Here is a 21,811-nt window from a genome sequence, read left to right as displayed (position 1 = left end):
TCACATATCAAAGAAAATTTTTTTTACAGATTTTTACTTTTGGGGCAGCTGGGTGGCCTAGTCGGTTGAGTGTCCGACTCTTGGCTTCAGCTCAGGTCCTGATCTCAGGGTCATGGGATCAAGCCCCTCATCAGGCTCCATGCTTAGTGTGGAGTCTGCTTGAGATTCTTTGTCCCTCTCCCCCTCCCACTCTTGCTCTCTCTCTCTCTAAAATAAATAAACCTTTAAAAAAATTAAAAAAAAATAAAGATTTTTGGGCACCTGGGTGGCTCAGTTGGTTAAGCGACTGCCTTCGGCTCAGGTCATGATCCTGGAGTCCCGGGATCGAGTCCCGCATCGGGCTCCCTGCTCAGCGGGGAGTCTGCTTCTCCCTCTGACCCTCTTCCCTCTCGTGCTCTCTGTCTCTCATTCTCTCTCTCTCAAATAAATAAATAAAATCTTTAAAAAAAATAAAGATTTTTATTTTTGCCCATTAAAGTATCACTCATCTCTTCTTCTTTTTTTTTAAGATTTTATTTATTTATTTGAGAGAGAGAGAGAGAGAGAGCGAGCATGGGGGGGGGAGGGTCAGAGGGAGAAGCAGACTCCCCGCCGAGCAGGGAGCCCGATGCGGGACTCGATCCCAGGACGCCAGGATCATGACCTGAGCCAAAGGCAGTCGCCCAACCAACTGAGCCACCCAGGCGCCCCAGTATCACTCATTTCTTCCATGGCTATGATTTGGCCATTGTATATATATTCTTGAATGGCAGAAATACTCATGGATAAAAAGGGGAGAGGATAATATGGCAAGAACACTGAGAAACATCCCTTAGAGAACCTCTGAGCACTTTCTAACCTTCTTTCCTCAGCCGTTTTCCTTTCTTGTTCTGCACACCATCTCCAACGTCAACTGCCAATTATACTTTTATCCTAGAACTTCCATTCTGAGCCTCGGGCTCATAGATCCTACCACCTACAACACAGATCTATGGGAATGCCCTAAGAGAACCAAGAAAGGAAAGTGCAGTACTTAGGGTACAGTACAAGCAGGGTCCATTGACATCCTTAGGCCTGGAGGAGGAAGAGAAGAAAGAGATTTGTGGAACCACGATGTAACTCTGTGGCAAGGGCTGCCTGACTGGAACTTTGGCCTTCAGTAGAGGGATGCAGCAATCTATAGTGCCCTGGCAGAGGAGAGGTGAGGGAATGAATACCCTAATCTAACCCTTCTCTTGCCTTCTGATCATCTTCTGGTTCCTCCCATCGGCTGAACCCAACTGGCAGCAGAGAACCCATGGAGATGGTCCGTATGGTGCAGCTTCCTGCAGCACCAAGTAAGGTGAAAGAGTGGAGAATAAAATATATCCAACACACCTATCTTTTCAAGTCTTTTGTGTTTTTCCTACATTCCAGTCTTCCTGTGTCGTTTGGAGTTCCATGAACTCATTGTGGTTCATGGGGAAAAATAATCAGAAAGGGACTTCATATAGGGAGTCCACTGACTATGAAGAGGAAAGTGCACGAGGGTTAGTCGAAATAAATAAAACAAGCTGAATTAGTAGATGATAATACACAAGTCTACAGGATCTTATGGAAAGACAGATAATATGGAGGGAGAAACTGGCAGAATTGTGGAATGATTCTTTTGATTCTAGAAGAAGATGAACACAAAGTAAAAGAATGCTGAAAGTTTGAGATTTCACACAAAACTAAACGTGTACTTGGCTTACTTGCTCAGACAGGTCACCAGCTTTTACTAATGACATTCTGAGAGAAAACATGTAGATGTGGGTATAATAAAGAATACGAGAGACAAACTGGGTAGCCTTGGATCATTCCCTCCTCCACTTTGGTAGTTTAGGAACCTGCCAGTCTTACCACAGACTGAGTTACAATCAAGGAAGAACACCGAGCTTCTGACTTATCCAAGTAGCAGAGCTCCAGAGGCCCTCCCGTGTTCAAGAGGCCATTTCCCCACCACAATCTGTTTCCTGTTACATAGTTGACTAGTTCAGCTCCGGCCCAAGCTCCCCTCTCATCGTCATGGTGAGAGGCTGGGTGGGACACTGGATAGAGGAAAAGGCAGATTGTGTGTGCCTGAGGCAGTAGTCTGCTTCCTAGATTGTCCTCAGTTTTCCTGCCTCCACCACCTGTGGGCAGTGTGGATGGACCCATGCTGAGCGGTCCAGCAAGCAAGAGGCACTGCCTCTCTGATGCCGCCATGCCTTACGGCTTGCTTCGTCTGCCTGAAAACACTGGATCATTCTTTAAATCTTAGGATATATGATGCTTGCTCTGGCACAGGGTTTGAAGCTTTGGTTTACATATCCATTTCTGCCACTGCCTATAAGCTCTCTGAGGATAAAAATCATATCTGTCCTCTATATTTTCACTGCCGTTCAGTTGAATGCACATGACTGGTATTCAAAGAGATCGCATTTGTTGAATGGACTATTGTGCATGTGGCATAATTGAATGTCCTGTTTGATGTGACATTTTACTAAATATGGGTTCCTAAGGATGGGTAAAATAGAGTAAACCCCTCATATAACCAAGATATTTGTGATTTTGGAGAATCCCAGAAAATAAGCATACCAGAAAAGCTATCTTTGTATTGAGTTGCATTCTGGTAAGATATCACAGAGGATAAGGACTCTATAAGGTCTCTGCGAGGTCCATGTGTCCATACCATAAAGTCAGCGGTATGGGGCAACAACCCTTGGGGCATTTAGGAGCTCAGTCTCCAAATACTCAACAACAACAACAAAAAACGGAGCCTGTCTGCAAGGCTGCTGGAGGTGTCATCTGCAAGGGAGTTTCCTAGAGTATCAACTCTGGAAACGATGAGTACTGGATACTAGTCTAGAAGACAGAAGACCAGAGCTTCAGGATTTAAAAACTTAAGCAAGCTGAACAAAGCCCCTGGCCCCCAATTTCTCTTCTCTAGAATGACAGGGCTGGATTACAAGATCTTCATACTAGTTCAATAAAGAGAATTGGGAATAACAGCGGAGGGAAGGATGAAGAATTAAAAACGAGAGAGGTAGGATAATTAAAGTATTGCTTTGAGAGGAATATTTTGCATGCTGCAGTGATAGAACAAGGCACAGTTACAAATATTGTATTTTAAGCTGTCATATTAGAAACAAAGAACTATTTGTCCTGTACCAAATATTGGAAAGATATCAATGAATGTCTTCAGAAGTTTGCCGTGGGCTGTCCGCCCTCTTCTCTTTCCACATCCCCACAAGCCCTCACATCTACTTCTGCCCGTGGCATGAAAATCAGCCCACAGCATGAGGCTCATCTCACAGAACATGTGCTGGGGCTTATCAAGGACTAGTGTTCTGCTCCCACCACCCTGAAGATCCATGGTGTCAGCCCAGACACAGACCCTGGGTATCTCATAGGAGAATTACCTCAGTTGCATGCAACAAGCTCCATGGATGCTATATTTTCTCCAATCTAAGAGCCACTGAATAAGGAGGAGAAAGAAATGAGCAAGCAAGAAAGATGGTGGGCAGAACCCAAGAAACTGATAGCAGGTGGGAAGGCAAAGACCGTGTACAGACCACAGGATGCCATTTCAATAGAAAAACGTGATCCCCTCTAGCTCAACTCAGCATATTGTTCAAGCAAAATGATTTAGTGCTTAAAATGATGAATGAGGAGGGTGGGATGGAGTGAGAGAATGAATGAATTGAGGAATGAGTGAGTTCACTAAAATATTCCACTTGTACAGTGTTCTTCCATTCCAGATCTCAAATTATTATTTGAGGATATCATTAGGAAATGACAGAAAATCATTTCCCTCTGTCTCCTCATATGCCAATTCCCCACTCTCCCTTTTCTCATACGCAGTGAGAACAGAGAGAATGACAAACTCTCAAGGACGTTATAAATACCACGAGACAAAGGGGAAGTAGGCTGCAGTAATAAAACCTAACGCTGACCAGCCGGCCAGCCTCTCTCGCAAGTCACATTTTATATTTGTGGCTCCAACTGTCATTGGTCTAATGCCTATCATATATCTTACACGAGGCTTCAAATCATATCTACATTGACCCCCACCTCTCTCCAGACTGGGACTTCTGTATCGGTGGTTGCTTTACAACAAATTCCATGTATCATCAAAATTGACAGGGTTCCCTGGATATTGATGTGTCTGGCACATTTTGTTTCATTTCTGTTGGAAGAATAAAGCTGAAGTAACAAGAACCATCCTAGCTGGATATCCCACAGGGTTCCATGCTAACAGCCTCACTCAGGTGCTCCCTCTCGTTTCAGGAGGAGGGATCTCAGTGGAAAGGAGACCATGATTTGTGTCAAAGCACTGGACCAGTTCAGTCCTAGCTTGAGCTCTTACACCAATTTACCGTGTGGCTGTGGAAACCTTATTTCATGTTCTTGCTGCAAACTCAACATGTATGAAATGAGAAGGTCTTAATAGAAAAGGGCAATAAATGAGCAAAAATATTAACCGGCATTTCATAGAAAAGGAAACATTTACAACCAATGAACAAAGAAAGAGATGCTCAGCTCAGTAGCAGTCAGAGAAATTCAAGTGGAGACCACCGTGAGAAACCATTTTACCACCACTAGATTGGCACCACCAACAAAACATTACAACATCAAGTGCTCAAAAGAATGTGCATGAACATGATCCCTTCTACATGGCTGGAGATATTTTCCCTTCTAGAAAATAATTCAGTCTGGGGCACCTGGGTGGCTCAGTCGTTAAGCGTCTGCCTTCGGCTCAGGTCATGGTCCCAGGGTCCTGGGATCAAGCCTCACATCGGGCTCCCTGCTCAGCGGGAAGCCTGCTTCTCCCTCTCCCACTCCCCCTGCTTGTGTTCCCTCTCTCGGTGTCTCTCTGTCAAATAAATAAAATCTTAAAAAAAAATAATAATTCAGTCTTATAAAGGTGAACATTTCTATTTTCTACATCTAGTAACTCTTCAGTCGGGGTTTATACTATAGAAACATGATTACACTTAAAGTTAGTGAATAAATGAGTTATTTCCCTATATTCATAAGAATTTAAGGATAGAAAAAAAAGAGTACACTCATGAGTGAAGGAGTTAATATATGCGTGTATAGTTTTATATGTGTATTTCAGACTGTTTTTACAAGTATCTCTCTTGATCATTTAAGAAGTCAGTGTTAGAAAAAGTTGATACTATTGCTATTTTTTTTTTTTTTGATATAAAGAATCAGACTTAGAAATTAACTGATTCATCTGGAGCAAAGTATGGATCCAGAGCTAGATGTTAATTCTTGGTACAAGAGAAAGAATGTTCAGACAAACCTGTGTTTGGAGTTTTATACTAAGCACTTGTTGGCATTAATAACCTTGAAAGAATTATTTTACCTCTCTGAGATTCTGTGTCTTCATCTTTTAAAAAATGAGGATAATTATGCATACATATGGGAGTTATTATAAAGATTAGATGACATAATTTGTCTACAGTGCAGTAAATATTCGTATCTGTCTTCTTTACCTTCTGTAATATAGGCCTCTTTGCAGCACAGACAACAAAGGCCATCTTGCTGGGGACACCACCCAGTGTCTCTGTGTGACTAAGTGCAGACACATCTTTAAATCACTGTTCCAGTTGGCTAATCCTATCCTGCCACTTGTTGATGTCCTTCATCGCTGACTCAAATCATAGTCCCTCCAGTTACCACCCTCTTTCATTTCACCTTTGTTACTTTCCATGGCTCTCCTCCCCTCTCTTCCTGCTCTGCAAACTCCGTGGATCCATGTGAACTGACTAGCCTGTGCTTCCCATCTCCAAGGATGCTACTTCCCTGGATTATCCACTGTAGACTGTTCATCTTCTCCCTCTCTGTGCGCGTGTGTGGGAGAGACTTCTCACTTCCTTTCATTGTTCAGACTCATAACCAAATAGAAACAACTTGACATTCTTGCCATTTAACCCTTCTATTTCCATTTAGCCAAATCCATGCACACCCAACCATGTTTTCAGAAGATTCTGGCTCTAGATGCATGATATTCTTCTACACTTCGGATCCCACTAGCCCCTTGAGGGATTTAAATGTCCACACAGTTAACCCACCCAATGTCCTAGATTAACATTTCCTTGACCTCTTCAACTCCATTTGCCCTCATTTCCACTTAGTTTCAGTGGTCCATTCCCTTTGGCACAAGTTTGAACTTGTTAAAACTCAGAATTATTCTATCTTTAAAATCTTAAACTTTAATATTCCGCTGACTCCAACTTAGTATTCTTGCTCACTACCTTTCCCTCCAATGCACTATCTTCTTAACTATAGAGAGATCCGTACTAGACCCTCTATTTTCCTTCTAATTAATAAGTTTCTCCCTAACCTCCTTCCCTCATTTTCATCCCTATCTAGACAATACTCCATAGTCTGTTTCTTTACCCACTAGTGGACATGGATCACTCGTTCCTTACTATTCTGTAGAATCCTTCTTGGGAAAGGTCCCAGTTGCTCCCGTGGCAGAGTTAACTACTGCCCTGCTGCAGACAATCACCCACCATGAGGACTGGAACCATGAGTAAGACAAGATCCCAACCTCACCAGGGTTCTCCTGAATCAGCTCTCCATCCAAACTCTCTCAATAGCTGTTTCAAACCTTCACTACTCTTTGCAAATTTCCCCAAACTCTAATGATTGTCTCTAGTCTCTTACACTGTCAGGAACTAAGGCTATAGAGAAAGCCCTAGTCATCCACCTTCACCACCTACTGAGTTCTCTCCAGTTATACCCAATCTTTTCTCCTGACTCTGTGCCAGAAAGCCTCTTCTCGGCACTCAACCCCACCACCAGATCCCATCAACTCCAGACTCCTCAAGGTCCTTGATCTCTGTGTCTTGATCTGTAAATTATAAATGATAATATCCTGGGGAAAAATGATTTTCTTTAAAAAAGAAGAGCTCCTTAGCAGAAATTCTAGACAGGTTAACTGGTATAGGACATAACTGAAGACGCCTCCTGGGCAGAAGGCCAAACCAGCAATGATGAAAAAACTATAGTAAGTTTTCCATGGAGAAGACTGTATTGTTACTTAAGTTGATAATCACTTTACTGCATGTCTACATTAACCGTTGTTATTATCCAAGTAGAAAAACCTCCAATACCTCAAATACTGTATTGTTTTTCTCCTCAATTTTACATCCTATTTGTAACATTATTTCTACCATTCTAATACTCTCCATACCTAGATCATGAGAAAATGGTAGAACTTAAGAAAAAGAGGCATACACATACCTTTTTCTGATCAAATGTCTGTTTTTCATTTTTTTCCTTCTCAATCACCTCCACATCTTAAAAAAAAAAAAAATCCTCCTCAACTGCTTTTCTAGTGAGTAATTTCACGGTTTTCCAGCTACTTTCTGGCTTTAGACATAAGATGGGCTGAACCCTTCCTCAGGTTAATCTGCTGGGACAATGATGGTTTGCTCAAGTTTTCACTGGGAATAAGAAGCAAAAACCATTAGGCTGACATAAAATGGCAGATTTTATTTGGGCAGGAATTTCAATAGGAGTCTAGTGATTAAACCTTTTGCCACCCTGGGCATACCATCCATCTTGGAAAGTAACTCTAATAATTTTACTGCTTATCATTCTCTGCGTCTGTTAACTAAAAACTAAGAAGCTGGTAAGAGTGATGCAAAGGGTTCTACAGAGTCAGGGAGTGGCCCTTGAGGTCTTTTCCTTCCTTTTTGAAGAAAATTGCTTCCTCCAGAAAAATTTTCACGTCTTTCTGCCTTTCACTTGAATGTAGGTTGTTATGTAAGTATTTTAAAATTGCTATGCATCTCCAGATTCAAATGATTTATAGATATATTTACAAATGAGTAGCATCATTCTATTTGTAGTAAGTTTGAATATAATACAGCAGAAAAAGTAGAGGTACTGAGCTAAGGTACATACTCTGTATTAGAGTGGATACAAATCAAACCAAACCAAAACCAAGACCAAAAATCTCAGTTTCCTGTGTTTTCACACACAAGAAATCCAAGAATACTAGTACTATTTATTATCACATAAACAAACACATGCTGGAAATAAAATTAATTTTCTGAAATATAGCAGCTAATACCAGTAAAAGCTTTTTATTAGACTATAAACCTTTTGAGGGAAGAGCTATATCTTATATATCTCTGTATCTCCTTTTGCTCCGCACAACACCTGATTTGTGGGTGCTCCAAAAATGCTTTACAAATCAATACTTAATATAATTTATCAGTTTATATCATGGATTTTGCTTCCAATCTCAAAGTTCCTGTTGGCCTTGTGAGAGATTACATGACCCAGATGCTTTGCATTCATACATTACTTTTTACCTTCACAAGCATTTTATGACTCGATTATAGGAAAACCCCTGAGATAGGCTGTTATTCCCATTTGCTGGCTGAGACAACTGATTCTAAGAGTTGAATGATTTACCTGAGAGGAATTTAGCTAGGAGGAAGGGGACAACAATCTCTGTCAAAGTTCCCACTCTGGTTCTCCTTCCATGTCAACCTATTGCTATTTTTCATTCCATATAATACAATTTGTGCAAGATCAGAAGAATTAAGCTGACTCCTGGAGGTCATTTGGGTTAACATGAAAGAATAAGCATATATCATCATGTCATGGTGCTTAAACTCTTTGATTTTCTTTCTTTTTTTTTTTTTCCTTTGATCTTATTTCTAAGCTGGGTTTGACTTACTAGAAGCATAATCTTGGACAATTATTTAACCTTTCTGCTCTCTGTCATCTTCACTAACAAAAGCATAATGGATTACCGAATTTTAAGGATTAACTGAGATACTATAGGAAATAAACGAGCCTTTAGCCAGGTCCACAACAAAGTGCCCAATAAATGTTTGCTGAAATGTAACAGTTAATATTAATAAAAACAAGGAAAAATGTTCTTAAAAAATTGAGGTGAGAAGGTCTCTGGGAAGAGTCTCCATACTATACATGTGACTGATACCAAAGTCAAGGTTTATTGGGGTTTCTGTTATGTTTTTGTTTTCCTAATTCCTCCCTTTCTTCCAGTTGTCCTCTCTCCTGCCCAGCCCTCCCTACCCACATGTCCACCATTTCTTGCACTGCCCACTCTGTGCATACTTCTCTCTGAGCTTCTCTCTGTGCTTATGTGTACCCGCAAATCCATGCCTACCCACAGGTATCTCTCAATGCACAGCCTACTCGGTGGTCTGGCAGGTGCAACTGCTTCTCTACCAGCTTCCTTCATTCCCAGCTGTCAGAGGCCCCTGTTTCCATGGAAAAAAACCAACTTGGAGGGTCATGTTGGTCCTCTTACTGTAGCCATGGTTGCTAAGCCCACAATCACATCCCTGAGAGGACTCTGCCACCCTGAGAGTCCTATCTGCCACAGAGCTATGTGTGATTTTCAACTTGATCCTGCCCTTGTGTTTAAATAGGAGTCCAGATATCCCCTTTTGTGTACATGAAAAGGTGCTGTTTATATGTATTAAACTCTCTAAAAGAAGTCTCTTAGCCAGTGTTTTTGCTTGTATTTGTGAGTATGCACATTCTCTCCTTTTGTGGAATGTAGTTTGAGATATCTTGGGTTCTCTGTAAGTAAGCACACAGACCATCTTAATCTCTTCCATTCTCTAGCTGAGTTCCTGTGAGATCATCTGACACTGTATCAATTTAAAACATGATACTACCTTGAAAAGCTTGTTGGTTCTTACTGCTGCCTTTTGCGGGGGCGGGGGGGGGGGGGCTGGTCTTCGCAAAACTCTTTTCCTCTTGCCCTAAAATATTTGTTCCTGGAAGATACCAAGTTAAAGATCACTGATTGAGGAAATGAGTTTTGGTCAATGAAGTATTAACTTGGGGTCTGTTTCTAGCCTAGTAGTAACAGCCTGTATCATAGATGCATAGAGCAACATAATTGAAGAATTCATATTACAATGCAAAGGGTCTTAGGCTGCATTAGTAAAAGAAACAAAAAATTCTATCTCACTTATGTTCCTATTGTGTACTTTGTTTTCAATTTGGGGGGAATAACAGCATTCATAAGCTAAACTGTTTCCACCAGAAATTAAAGAAACAAATCAGGAGGCCACACTGTATCAGGAATCATTGAAAGCACACAATAAAAGAGCACATGAAAAGAGAGAACATGTCTAAGAGGTGATAGATTTATTCTGTATGGCTCCAATACAACCTCAGGAATGGTTGGATGTCACCAGGTGACAGATGACAGCTGAAAATAAGAAAGATCCCTGATGACGGGTGTGCTCCCGTAATGGGATGGGCTGCAGTACAAAACAGTGAGCTTCCCGAAACTGGAAGTGTCCACAGAAAGGCTAAATGCCTGTCTGTTACATGAGCTGAAGACAGACCCTGTGTGAGCTGGGCTTGGTGACCTCCAAGTTCCCTTCCAACCCTCAGAGGCTATGATTAAAATGGAAATGTGAACACATCGCATTTCATAGCTGGGCATGAAGACTCTGACAGAGGTTAGACAATGATGTGAAGGACAAAGACAGATTTTGAAGGGAGAGAAAAAAAGAAAGAGAGAGAGAAGAAAAGAACAACAACAACAACAAAAATCTCCAGTGCATTGTCTGTGGCTGCCCCAGTGAGTGCCTGCAAACCAGCAAAGCATGAGAAAAATCAAAGAGGATAAAGAGATTTGGGAAAAACTAAATTATTTCTCTGCATTCCTCTTCCCTACAGAGGATGATGAGCAAACGGCCTGCCCTGGGGTTATTCTTCCCCGACAGTGAAGGTGAGCCTCTGTCAAGGAGTGATGTGTTAAATGAAAGGGTAAAGGGACAAGAGAACTAAAAATGCCAGACATCACAGAGAAAGGATGTGGGTTCTGAAGAATGAGAGAGAGGCACTTTGGGCTTCCTGACTAAAATGTGTTTTATCTTTCAAAATAGGCACTTTGAACACTGAGTCCTGCAGGGGTCCCTGTTTGTTACTGATTTTGAGTAACAGGACTGATGCTGGTCCTCTAGGACCAGTGGCCAGGAGCACTTCCTAAGGCATGGAGGAAGATGAGCTTCGGGAAGCTGCCAGGATGCAAGAGCCTGTTTTTGCCATTACATGAAGCAGAAGTTAGAAAGAGCTTGCTGTGGTGTATTTGGATGGGGGTCTTCTCATGGAAATTTCCAGCTCCAGCTTCCAGAGGGTGAGGACCTTCAGGAAGATGACAGTGGGTCCCGATGAGAGAAAAACAACAGACCTTAAATATTGCATTTCTTTATGTCATTATCTCACTAGGGTAATGTGCCAAGACCTATACGAGGTGTTCAAAATAAAGATTGCTACAAAGGATAGCTGGACTCTTTGTACCCTCAAGGACACCTCCTCCTGAGACTCAGCTCAGCCTCTAAAGGCTAAATAGGTGTTTTCAATTCATTTTTTCAATAAAACCTCACAAGCCTCAAAAAGTAAGATACAAAGAACTAATGATGTAATGTATGGTGATTAACATAACAATAAAAATTAAAAAAAAAGTAAGATACATTTTCAATTTTTTGAGGAAACTCCATAGTGTTTTCCGCAGTGGCTGCACCAATTTGCATTCCCACCAACAGGTACAAGGGTCCTCAAAAAATTAAAAACAGAATTACTTTATGATCCAGTAATTCCACTAATAGGTATTTACCCAGAGAAAACAAAAACACTAATTCAAAAAGATATATGCAACCCTATATTTATTTTTTTAAAGATTTTTATTTATTTATTTGAGAGAGAGAGAGCACAAGTGTACTCATAGAGTGAGAAGGAGAAGCAGACCCCCCCACTGAGCAGGGAGCCCGATGTGGGACTCGATCCCGGGACTCCAGGATCATGACCTGAGCCAAAGGCAGGCGCTTAACCAACTGAGCCACCCAGGTGCCCTGCAACCCTATATTTATTGAAACATTATATAGCAAAGATATGCAAGCAACCCATGTCCATCCATAGATGCATTCTATGGATATAGATGAATAGATAAAGATGTGTTTATATGTATATTGTGGAATAACTCAGCCATAAAAGTAAAATCTTGCCATTTGTATCAACATGGATGGACCTAGAAGGTATTATGCTAGGTGAAATAAAGTCAGTCAGAGAAAGACAAATACCATATAATTTCACTCATATGTGGATTTTAAGAAACAAAACACATGAACAAAGAAAAAAGAGACAGGCAAAAAAACCCAGACTTTTAAATACAAAGAACAAACTGGCAGTTACCAGAGGTGGGGTGGGTGGGGTATGAATGAAACAGGTGAAGGGGATTAAGAGTACCCTCGTTATGATGAGCATTGGGTGATGTATAGAATTGCTGAATCACCATATTGTACACCTGAAACTAATATAACACTGTATATTAATTATACTTCAATACTAAATAAGTAAGTAGATAAATAAGATAGACAAGGAGAACTGAAAACTCAAGCAAGTTTTAGTTTAGAACAAATAAAACATGGCAAGTAATTCCAAAAAAAAAAAAAAAAAGTAAGCTACAAAGGTCCAAGTTTAGGCCTAGGAAAGTGAGGCTCAAAGAAATGTACTTATTAGCCCAATGTCACACAGCTAGAAACGGACAGAGTCAAGGTGTTAAAACTGTACTGTTTGATTCCAGGACCAGCACTTGTCTCTCTAAACTATGAGTGTATTTTGGCAACTGTGGAGAAGCACCCACTACTGCTAGGATACCTCTCCATCCTTACCCTGGGCTCAAAGATGACAATGACAAATAATAAATCAAACAAAAAGAAAAAAAAAATCTCAAACATGGTACTTACCTTGACTTTGCCTTGAGTTACATATATATGTTTTCAGCAAATCAGTCCAGACGTATTTATAGGTTCAAAAAAAAGCTACAGAAAGGCATTAATAACAGATTGTAAAAGCACAAACTTCAATCCATGAAAAGACAAAGGAAACTTAAAATGCATATTACTAAGTGGAAGAAGCCAATCTGAAAAGGCTATATATTGTATGATTCCAACTATACGACATTCGAGAAAAGGCAAAACTATGGAGACAGTAAAAAGATCCATGGTTGGGGCACCTGGGTGGCTCAGTTGATTAAACCTCTTGACTCTTGGTTTCGGCTCAGGTCATGATCTCAAGGTTGTGAGATCAAGTTCTGCGTCAGGCTCTGTGCTCAGCACGGAGTCCGCTTGGGTTTCTTTCTCCCTCCCCCTCCTCTAAAATAAATAAACAAATCTTAAAAAAAAAAAATCTGGCGGTTTGCGGGGGTTGGGGAGTAGGGGTTAAGGGATAGATAGGTGGACAGAGGATTTTTAGGGCAGTAAAAATACTGTCTATATGATACAACAATGGTGAATACGTAACTGTATGTGTTTACCCAAACCCACAGCATATACACCACCAGTGAACAAACCCTCATATAAACCATGAACTTTGGGTGATTACGATATGCCGGTGCAGGTTCATCAATTGTAAGGTGCTGTCTGGAGGGGGAGGTTGATAATGAAGGAAGCTATGCATGGGAGCGGGCAGGGGACTTACAGGTAATCTCTGTACCTTCCTCTCAATTTTGCTGTGCCTCTAAAACTGCTCCTAAAAAATGAAGTTTTTAAAACTGGGGAAAAAAGACAAACCTCTCTCTGAGTGGAAGAAATGTATGTGGAAAGTTTACCATATTGTCCAGGTCAATGTACTTTTGCTTTGCTTCAGTTACTGTCATTGGTTTGAACATCTTGTTTGCAATAATAATATAGAAACTGGATAATCATCTGCCCTCTTCTCTCAATTAGCTGTAACTTTTGGGAGCTAAATTTTCCTCATATGATAATCACGGGGCAAGGTTACATTATGCCTTAGGCAACTTTTGGTCTTAGAAGTAAATGATACTTTTCTCTCTTCTTTTCTTTGCTTGTTTTGTTTCTTAAATTCCACACATGAGTGAAATCATATGGTATTTGTCTTTCTCTGACTGACTTATTTCACTTAGCATTATACCCTCTGTGAGAACAACTGTGATCCATCCATGAGAACAAATGGGTGGTTGCCAGAGGGGAGGAGTGTAGGGAGATGGGTGAAATAGGTGAAGGGGATATTGAGGGTACACTTAACAGGTGAAGGGTAAACTTGTCGTGATGAACACTGAGTAATGTATAGAATTGGGGAATCATTATACTGTATACCTGAAATTAATATAACACTGCAGGAGTGCCTGGGTGGTACAGTCGGTTAGGCATCCGACTCTTGGTTTCAGCTTGGGTTGTGATCTCGGGGTTGTGGGAACGAGCCCTGTGTCAGACTCAGTGCTCAGCGAGGAGCCCGCCTAAGAACTCTCTCTTCCTCTGCCCCCTCCCCTGTGCTCTCTCTTTAAAGTAAATAAATCTTAAAAAAAAAAAAAAAATATATATATATATATAAAACACTGCATGTTAACTATACTAGAATTTTAAAAATAAATTTAAAGAATTTAAATTTAAATGTTAAAAATATGAAAAAAGTAAACAATTTTAGATGTTGGTTGAAAGCAGCTCAAGATTCTGAATGCCAAGTTAAGGTATCTGGACGTTATTTGCATATCATGGAGGAAGCACTGAAGGGTTTTAAACCGGAGGCTGATATAATAGTGGTAGTATTTTTGGAAGATTAATCTCATAACAGGATGCAGGATGAACTGTACTAAGAAAAGCTTAGTGGTATGAAGTTCAGATAAGAGGTTAATGCAATAAACCCAGGCCTGAGCAGATAAGGCGATGAACTAGAGCCCTGTCCTGGAGCCTTTCTGTAGGACTGTATTATTAGCTGGGCAGGGTCAAACCCCTGTTCTACTTGACAGCCCTTCAGCTTGTCCAGGTTAAACTTCCTCCGTGTGTCAGCTGATCCTCAAATGCGCATTACTTAACGGGTAGAGGTATTTCAAAGTCAAGCAGACATCTTATCATTTCCTGGTTGTGTTATATAACCTTTCTAATTCACTTTGTTTCATACACAATGTAAAAATAATAATACCTAACCCCCAAGGTTTTTGAAAGGATTAAATACAAATGCTTTTAGTTCATGATTTGGAGCTTAAAAAATCTTTAATAAATAGTATTGAATTATTATCTTCACGCCATCCTATCTGTCTCCTCTGGAAATATTCCAGGTTGTGAGTGCTTTTCTTAGTTTGCGATTCAGAATTAGCACTGGTAATCATAATGGTTAACTAGACTTGTGCCAGGCTCCATTTTGAGCACCTGAGCTATGCTTAAAACTCCGTAAGCCACGTACTGTTGTTTACTCCATTCTGCCGTTGAAGAAACTAAGGCACAAGCAGATTGAGTAACTTTCCCAAAGTCACACCAACTGGAAGAGAGTCACAGAGCTAGGATTTAACAGGCAATCAGTCTGGTTCCAGAATCTATATCCTTAGCCACCACACAAGGTTCCCTCTCGGGGAGTGGTCTGTTACGGCGTCTCGTTCAGGTCACTTTCTAAGACTGTACTCATGGCTTTATAGCATCTGAATCACACCATAGATAGATGAGTTTTGTCACCAAACTAAGTGACTCTTTCATACAAACTGCTATAAACTTCTTCTTATTTGGTTTATTTTTAGAATATTTATGTAAAATATTATACTTATTATCTCGAATACCATCTAGTTTTGGCTCATTTTTAAACCTACTGGTGGTACTTAGATTTCTGATTCCAAATTATAAAACTATTCCATTTTTTTTCCTGAGGTTTTTTTTTCCCCCTAGGTTTCTTCTAAGCCATTAATAACTGCATTAAAAAGCATAAGAACCAAGTACAGAACAAAACCCAACTAATGACCTGGTTCCTAGACAAACACTGATACACAGTCAACGTTCTGTGGATATAGCTGTATAACTGGCTATGAACTCATTTAAATAAATATTACATTTCACAATTCTTAGTTTTCACTGAAAGTATAATTTCTCCTGTGAAACTTCCCCAAATGCCAATTTAAAATACACTAAAATGTGAGCTTTAGTCATCCACTGTACCAGGTGCACGACCTTTTCTTAATTCATTTAACTTAATGAGGTTCTGTCTCCTCACTTGGAAAATGTAGGTAGTTAGTCCTGCTATACTTATTTTGATTTTTTTTAGAGTCCAATTAAAGAACGTCTAATAGTATTTACTTGATATTTCAATCCCATAATTGTATTTTAAAGAGGAAAATGTAGTAACATTTATACAGAATGCTACCTTATAAAAAGTCCTTTTGCATTTTTTTCCCATTTAGTCTTCACAACCCATTAGTTGGGGAAAAGAAATATTATCTTTATTTTACAGATAAAGAAACATTGAAAAGAGGTTAATTTCCCAAATCTACATAACTTGAAAAGGGCACAACTAGAACTTGAGCTCAAGTCTGTTTAACTCAAGTACATATTATTGTTATTAAAACCAGTGAAGCTCTGAATGAAATTACACTTCAATAGGCTCCACACCTGTGTAAATCTAGAAAAGGAGAGAGAAAATAGTCCTTCTTCTAAAAGGAAACAGGACTCCTTCTCATAAAGGGAAGAGTCATGGGATTTGCATTGTTCTTTAAGAGGCCCTGTGCGGTGGTTTCCCTTCTCCTGCCGCCCCCCTCCCTGTGGGGACCAGGAGGTGGATGCCTATGATGGCCGATGGCCAAGTAAGTGTAGTTCAAATGGGAGCAGAACTTGAGAATGCCGTGAAAGGAAACCAGGGAGGCAGTTTCCCACAACTAAATCATTGTCTCTAGTGGTCCTGCTCTCAGAACTGGAATTTACTCATTAAACAGCTCCACAGGGTTACTCTAAGGACAGAGCCACGTTCCAAGCAATGGATTATTGCAGAGTAGTGTGCAGACAGTATTCAGATCCTGACAAGAGGCAGAAGCAAGGGCCAGGTCACTCAACTCCATTCTGCCCAGTGGGCCACTTCCCAGCTCCAGCGATGCCCTCCACTCCCCTCTCCCAAACAGTGAAGACCCGTGGTCCAGTGACATTCCTAGCCCTGCCCATGCCAATGCCGAGGCTTCTGCACTCAACATCGTGAAGCCATTGGGCTTGATTCCTTCTTATTTCTGAGACAAACACGCAACTAGAGAACAACCCCAGGAGATCCTCCCCCATGACACTTCATGCCGAAATGTCATCACCAAGCACGTGCATGGTGATGAAAGAAAATTTGTCCTCTGTTTTCCCTAAGTGCTACTCAATGGTCATGTTTGAGGTCGAGTGTGATTCCAAGACCTGCTTCTCTATTTTTCAACCTCGTATCATATATTTATGTCAATCAAAAGAAAATTCTTCATGCTTCTTCATTTGGATAAGTGCACAAGGCTCATTTTCTCATCAACTAACTTGAAAACCTAATTATATGGAACCAGATGTTATGTTTTACACCAATGGATATGGCAAGCGGTTGGTTTTTGACAATGACACAAATGTCAATTCAAACTGCTTAGACTCTACCCTGGGAGCTAGAGTCCACTGCAATCAGTCATTGCCTCATCTCTTATTTTTAGCTTATTGAGTAAAAAAGGTGACGATCAATGAATGTATTATATAACAGAGCGAATCTACATGCAAGATAGATCTCAGAAAAGTCTTTCGTATCCAAAAAAATTATTGAGAAAGAACACGGCTTTACTAAATTCTGAAATTAATTCTTACGTTCAGTTGGGCTTCTTGCTCATTCCTAGGAATTAAAGTGAGAAAAAATGAATTTTTATAAGAGCCTAAATTCTCTGTAATTCTAAAGTTATTCTAACTGTCTTGGACCTGTATGTTTGAGTCAATGAGGATGATACCTTCATTTACGTGGCCATTGAAAACTATCCTAGGAATTAAAGTGAGAAAAAATGAATTTTTATAAGAGCCTAAATTCTCTGTAATTCTAAAGTTATTCTAACTGTCTTGGACCTGTATGTTTGAGTCAATGAGGATGATACCTTCATTTACGTGGCCATTGAAAACTATGATCATTCTTTCTACAGATCACTGAGTAAATCACAAAAACAACATCAAATTCTACCTATTTTCATTCAAGTCAAAACCTCTGTCTTTGGGCCAAGAGACAATAAGAAAAGCTGAAGTTTATTAGTATTCAGAATGTAATGAAGTGCAGTGTACTTCTAGTTTAAATCACTGGGCTTATAAGAAACTCTATTCATGTTGACTGGCTGAATAGAAATGGTTTGATCTTGGGGCTTGAAGGCATGTGTGACCTTGATCTGTTTGAAACTGAGCAGATTATAGAAGAGCAGTGACACAAAGTCTCCAGCTATATTCAGACACCTCAATTTAGAGCCTTTTTAACTTCTAAAAAAAAGCAAGTAGAGACATAAAGCGGTACTATAGAAGAAAATGCCAAATGCACTATTAGAACCTATATAAGCATGTTGCAGATATGTGAAAACTAGAATTGATTTTCTTTCTGATTATGAGGTAGCAAAAAGTGATTGTAGAAAGTTTACAAAATGCAGAGAGGGAAAACAAAAATAAAAACAGTAGTAATTGTACTTAAGTTCTGTGTTACTTCAGTTCTTCATTTTGATGTATACATAACACTTAGAAACATAAACACAAAGATCTTAAACGATTTAGCTATGACTGGCAGTCTGCAGTGATGGATATCTGGTATGGCAGAAATCTCCAGTTTCCCTGGCTCTTTATCTTTCCACGGAAATTTTAGAACTTGCTTATAAAGTTCCATGAAAATTCCTATCAGAGATTTTAATTAGAATTTCAATGAATCTGAAGTACAACTAAAGGAGAATTGGTATCTTTAAAATACGGTCTCCTTAACCTGGAATATAAATTGAATCTCCATTAATTTATATCATTAACATCTCTTATAGTTCCATGATTTTTCCTTTGCATCTTGCAATTTTTTACGTTTATTTCTAGATTATGGATAATCTCTGATACTACAGTAAATAATGTGCTCTTTGCAATTATAGTTTCTGGTTACTTGTTGCTGGGGCATAGAAAGGCAACTTCCTTTTTGCATATTAGCCTTTTGCTCTGCCACCATACTATAAACTATTCTATTATTCCTAGTAATTTATCTGGAGATTGTATTGTGTTTTCTGTGTAAAAAAAAAATTACATTATTTGTAAATAATAAGTTTTATTTACTACTGTCTAAGCCTCATTCTTCTTTCTTTTTTTTTTTAAGCCTCTACCTTCTAATTTCTGTTTTCTTGTTCAATAATGCTGGACAGGAACTCTATACATTGTCAAAGCAATTGTGATTGACAGTGAACATCCTGGTTTCATTCCCAGTAGTAAAGAAAAGACTTCTAGTGTTACATATGTAATTTCTGAAACAGAAAGCCTCCAGATCCCTAGCTCATTGAGTTCTATCTCTTAGTAGACTGCAAGCTCTTCAAAGACAAGTGCTATTTCTTATGTGTTCTTATTCCCACATTGCGTAGCACAGGAAGAAAAAGTTGACAGAATCAGGCATGACTGCGAAGCCAATGATGTCCAGCATCAATGATGACATCTCCAATCTGGATCATGGGAAACCAATGGTACCTCTGGTGTTGACAGAACTATGACTGTTCAGTTCTTCCCATTATTGGATTCAGGAAAGGAATATAGGCCAAAACATTTAACCTTACTTTGAAGTTAAAATAATTTCTTCCCCCAAAATTTTAAGTCTGGTCATATTTCTTTAAGAAGTGAACATAAGAATAACTCAAGTTAAAAAAAAAATGATTAAGATAAAGAATGCTTGCTCAGCAATGATTAAGCATCTTTTTCATTTTTGGTATTGTACTAAGTGCTGGGGATTTGATGAATCATAAAGCAATCTGTTATGAGGAATTTACTGTTCACTTAGGGCAAATTTCTCAAACTTGATTGTATATTAAAATCACTTGGAAAACTGTTAGAATATTTTGATGCTCAGGCTGCACCCCATACGAATGAAATTAGAAGCTCTGAGTTTGAGAGCGTGAGACCTAGGGAGTATTTTTTGAAGCTCCCCAGTGATCCCAATGTGCAGGCAAGGTTAAGAACCTTGTTAGAGTCTGAGCATATAAACATAAGACATTTTTCAACTCTAGTCTATACAACTTAAGTGCCAATGGGATGATAGAGATGAAAAATGAAAGCTTGGGCCTTGGGAAAATGGTAGGAATTGATTGTGTGTGTCATAACTAAGAAACCTTTACCTAACCCAAGATCACAAAAAGGCATTCCCTTTGATTATGTATCTATCGTTATGCCAGTACCACACTGTCTTGACCACTCTAGCTTTCTAATAAATTTTAAAATTGGGAAGAATGAGTCCTTTAACTATATTTTGCTTTTTCAATACTGTGTTAGCTTATCCTGGGCCCCTTGCATTTCCATATGAGTTTTAGGATTACCTTGTCAATGTCTGCAAAAAGATACCTGAAATTCTGATAGAGATTATGTTGAAGCACCATCTTAACAATATTAAATCTTCCAATCTATGAACATGAGCTACCTGCTTCCCATTTATTTAAGTCTTATTACATTTATTTCAACTATGTTTTGTAGTTTTCACAGTACAAATTCTGAACTTTTGTTAAATTTATTCCTGAATGTTTTATCATTTTTGATGTTATTGTGAATGGATTATTTTCTTAATTTCATTTCAGATTTTGCATTGCTAGTGTATAGAAATACAATTATTTTGTGTGCTGACTATATCCTGCAACTTTGATGAACTCATTTACAGATCTAATAATTTTTCAGTGGATTTCTCAGAAATTTGAATATAAAGATTATGTCATCACCCTAAGTGAACAGTAAATTCCTCCTAACAGACTTGCTTTATGATTCATCATATCCCCAGCATTTAGTACAATACCAAAATGAAAAAGATGCTTAATCATTGCTGAGCAAGCATTTTTAATTCTTTATCTTAATCGTTTTTTTACTTTAGTATTCTTACATTCACTTCTTAAAGAAATAAATATGACCGGACTTAAAGTTTTGAAAAAAAAAATTATTTTAACTTCAAAGTAAAGTTAAATGTTTTGGCCTCGGATTCCTTTCCTGAATCCGGTAATGGGAAGAACTGAACAGTCACAGTTCTGTCAACACTGGAGGCACCACTGACATATATGAAACTGACAAAGAGGGAGCTCCTCCAAAAACCTCAGTGGCATGGTCCCCCTTGTCCCCTGTAGGGGCTCCTGAGACAACCCTAAAAAAGTCTGACTACTCTACAGACACAATCTGAAAGTCTTCCATGCAGGGCTAAGCATCATTAAGTTTGTTTTTTGCTTGTTTGTTTCTGACCAACCTACTGAATTTTAGGTGTGTCCAGGATATTCTTGTTTCAGCAACTGGATGTCTGGATTTGAAATGTATTTTTTTGGTCACTTCTGAACTGAAAATTGAAATAAAACATTTAAGTGGTTAGGAAAGAAAAAATGCAGCTTTCAAAGGATCAGTTCAGGGGCAGTTAAGCATCCAACTCTTGATTTTGGCTCAGATCATGATCTCAGGATTGTGAGATCAAGTCCTGTGTTGGGCTATTGGGCTCCGTGCTCAAAGGGGAGTCGGCTTGAGATTCTCTTTCCCTTTCCCTCTGCCCCTCCCCCAGCTCTCTAAATAAATAAGTAAATAAATAAATAAATATATTTTTTTTTTTTTTAAAAGAAGTATCAGGTCAAGGAGGCAAGTCTGGACAGTGTATGTCAGGTCTGCAAAGTCAAGGAAGGAAAAATAGGAATGTCCAGGAGTGCAGAACGTTATAGAGGAAACAGGAAATACTTTTGAAAAGATCTTTGCATTTGATATCTTAGTTCAACACGGTGCCTTGCATGATCTACAATCAATAATCACCAATTGTAATCATCTGTCTTTTGGGATGTACCCCACTTGGCCTCCTCTCTGACAGTACCCAA

The 21,811-nt window shown here is 39.3% G+C and overlaps 1 protein-coding gene and 1 long non-coding RNA gene across 2 annotated transcripts in view; one reads left to right on the top strand and one right to left on the bottom strand.

Moving 5' to 3' along the window:
• CHRM2 (cholinergic receptor muscarinic 2) overlaps positions 1 to 21,811 on the bottom strand; it is a 369,062-nt gene that overhangs the window by 51,384 nt on the left and 295,867 nt on the right. The gene's annotated exons all lie outside the window — the stretch shown is intronic.
• On the top strand, positions 10,412 to 11,391 carry LOC113911757. Its single transcript, XR_003516591.1, has 3 exons — positions 10,412 to 10,582; positions 10,681 to 10,732; positions 10,890 to 11,391. It is a non-coding gene; the product is annotated as an uncharacterized LOC113911757 (long non-coding RNA).

This window comes from Zalophus californianus, chromosome 12 (genome assembly GCF_009762305.2).
Source record: "Zalophus californianus isolate mZalCal1 chromosome 12, mZalCal1.pri.v2, whole genome shotgun sequence".
Lineage (NCBI taxonomy): Eukaryota > Metazoa > Chordata > Mammalia > Carnivora > Otariidae > Zalophus > Zalophus californianus.
The sequence above is the reverse complement of the archived record's forward strand: the minus strand, read 5'-3'. Positions and strand labels throughout refer to the sequence as shown.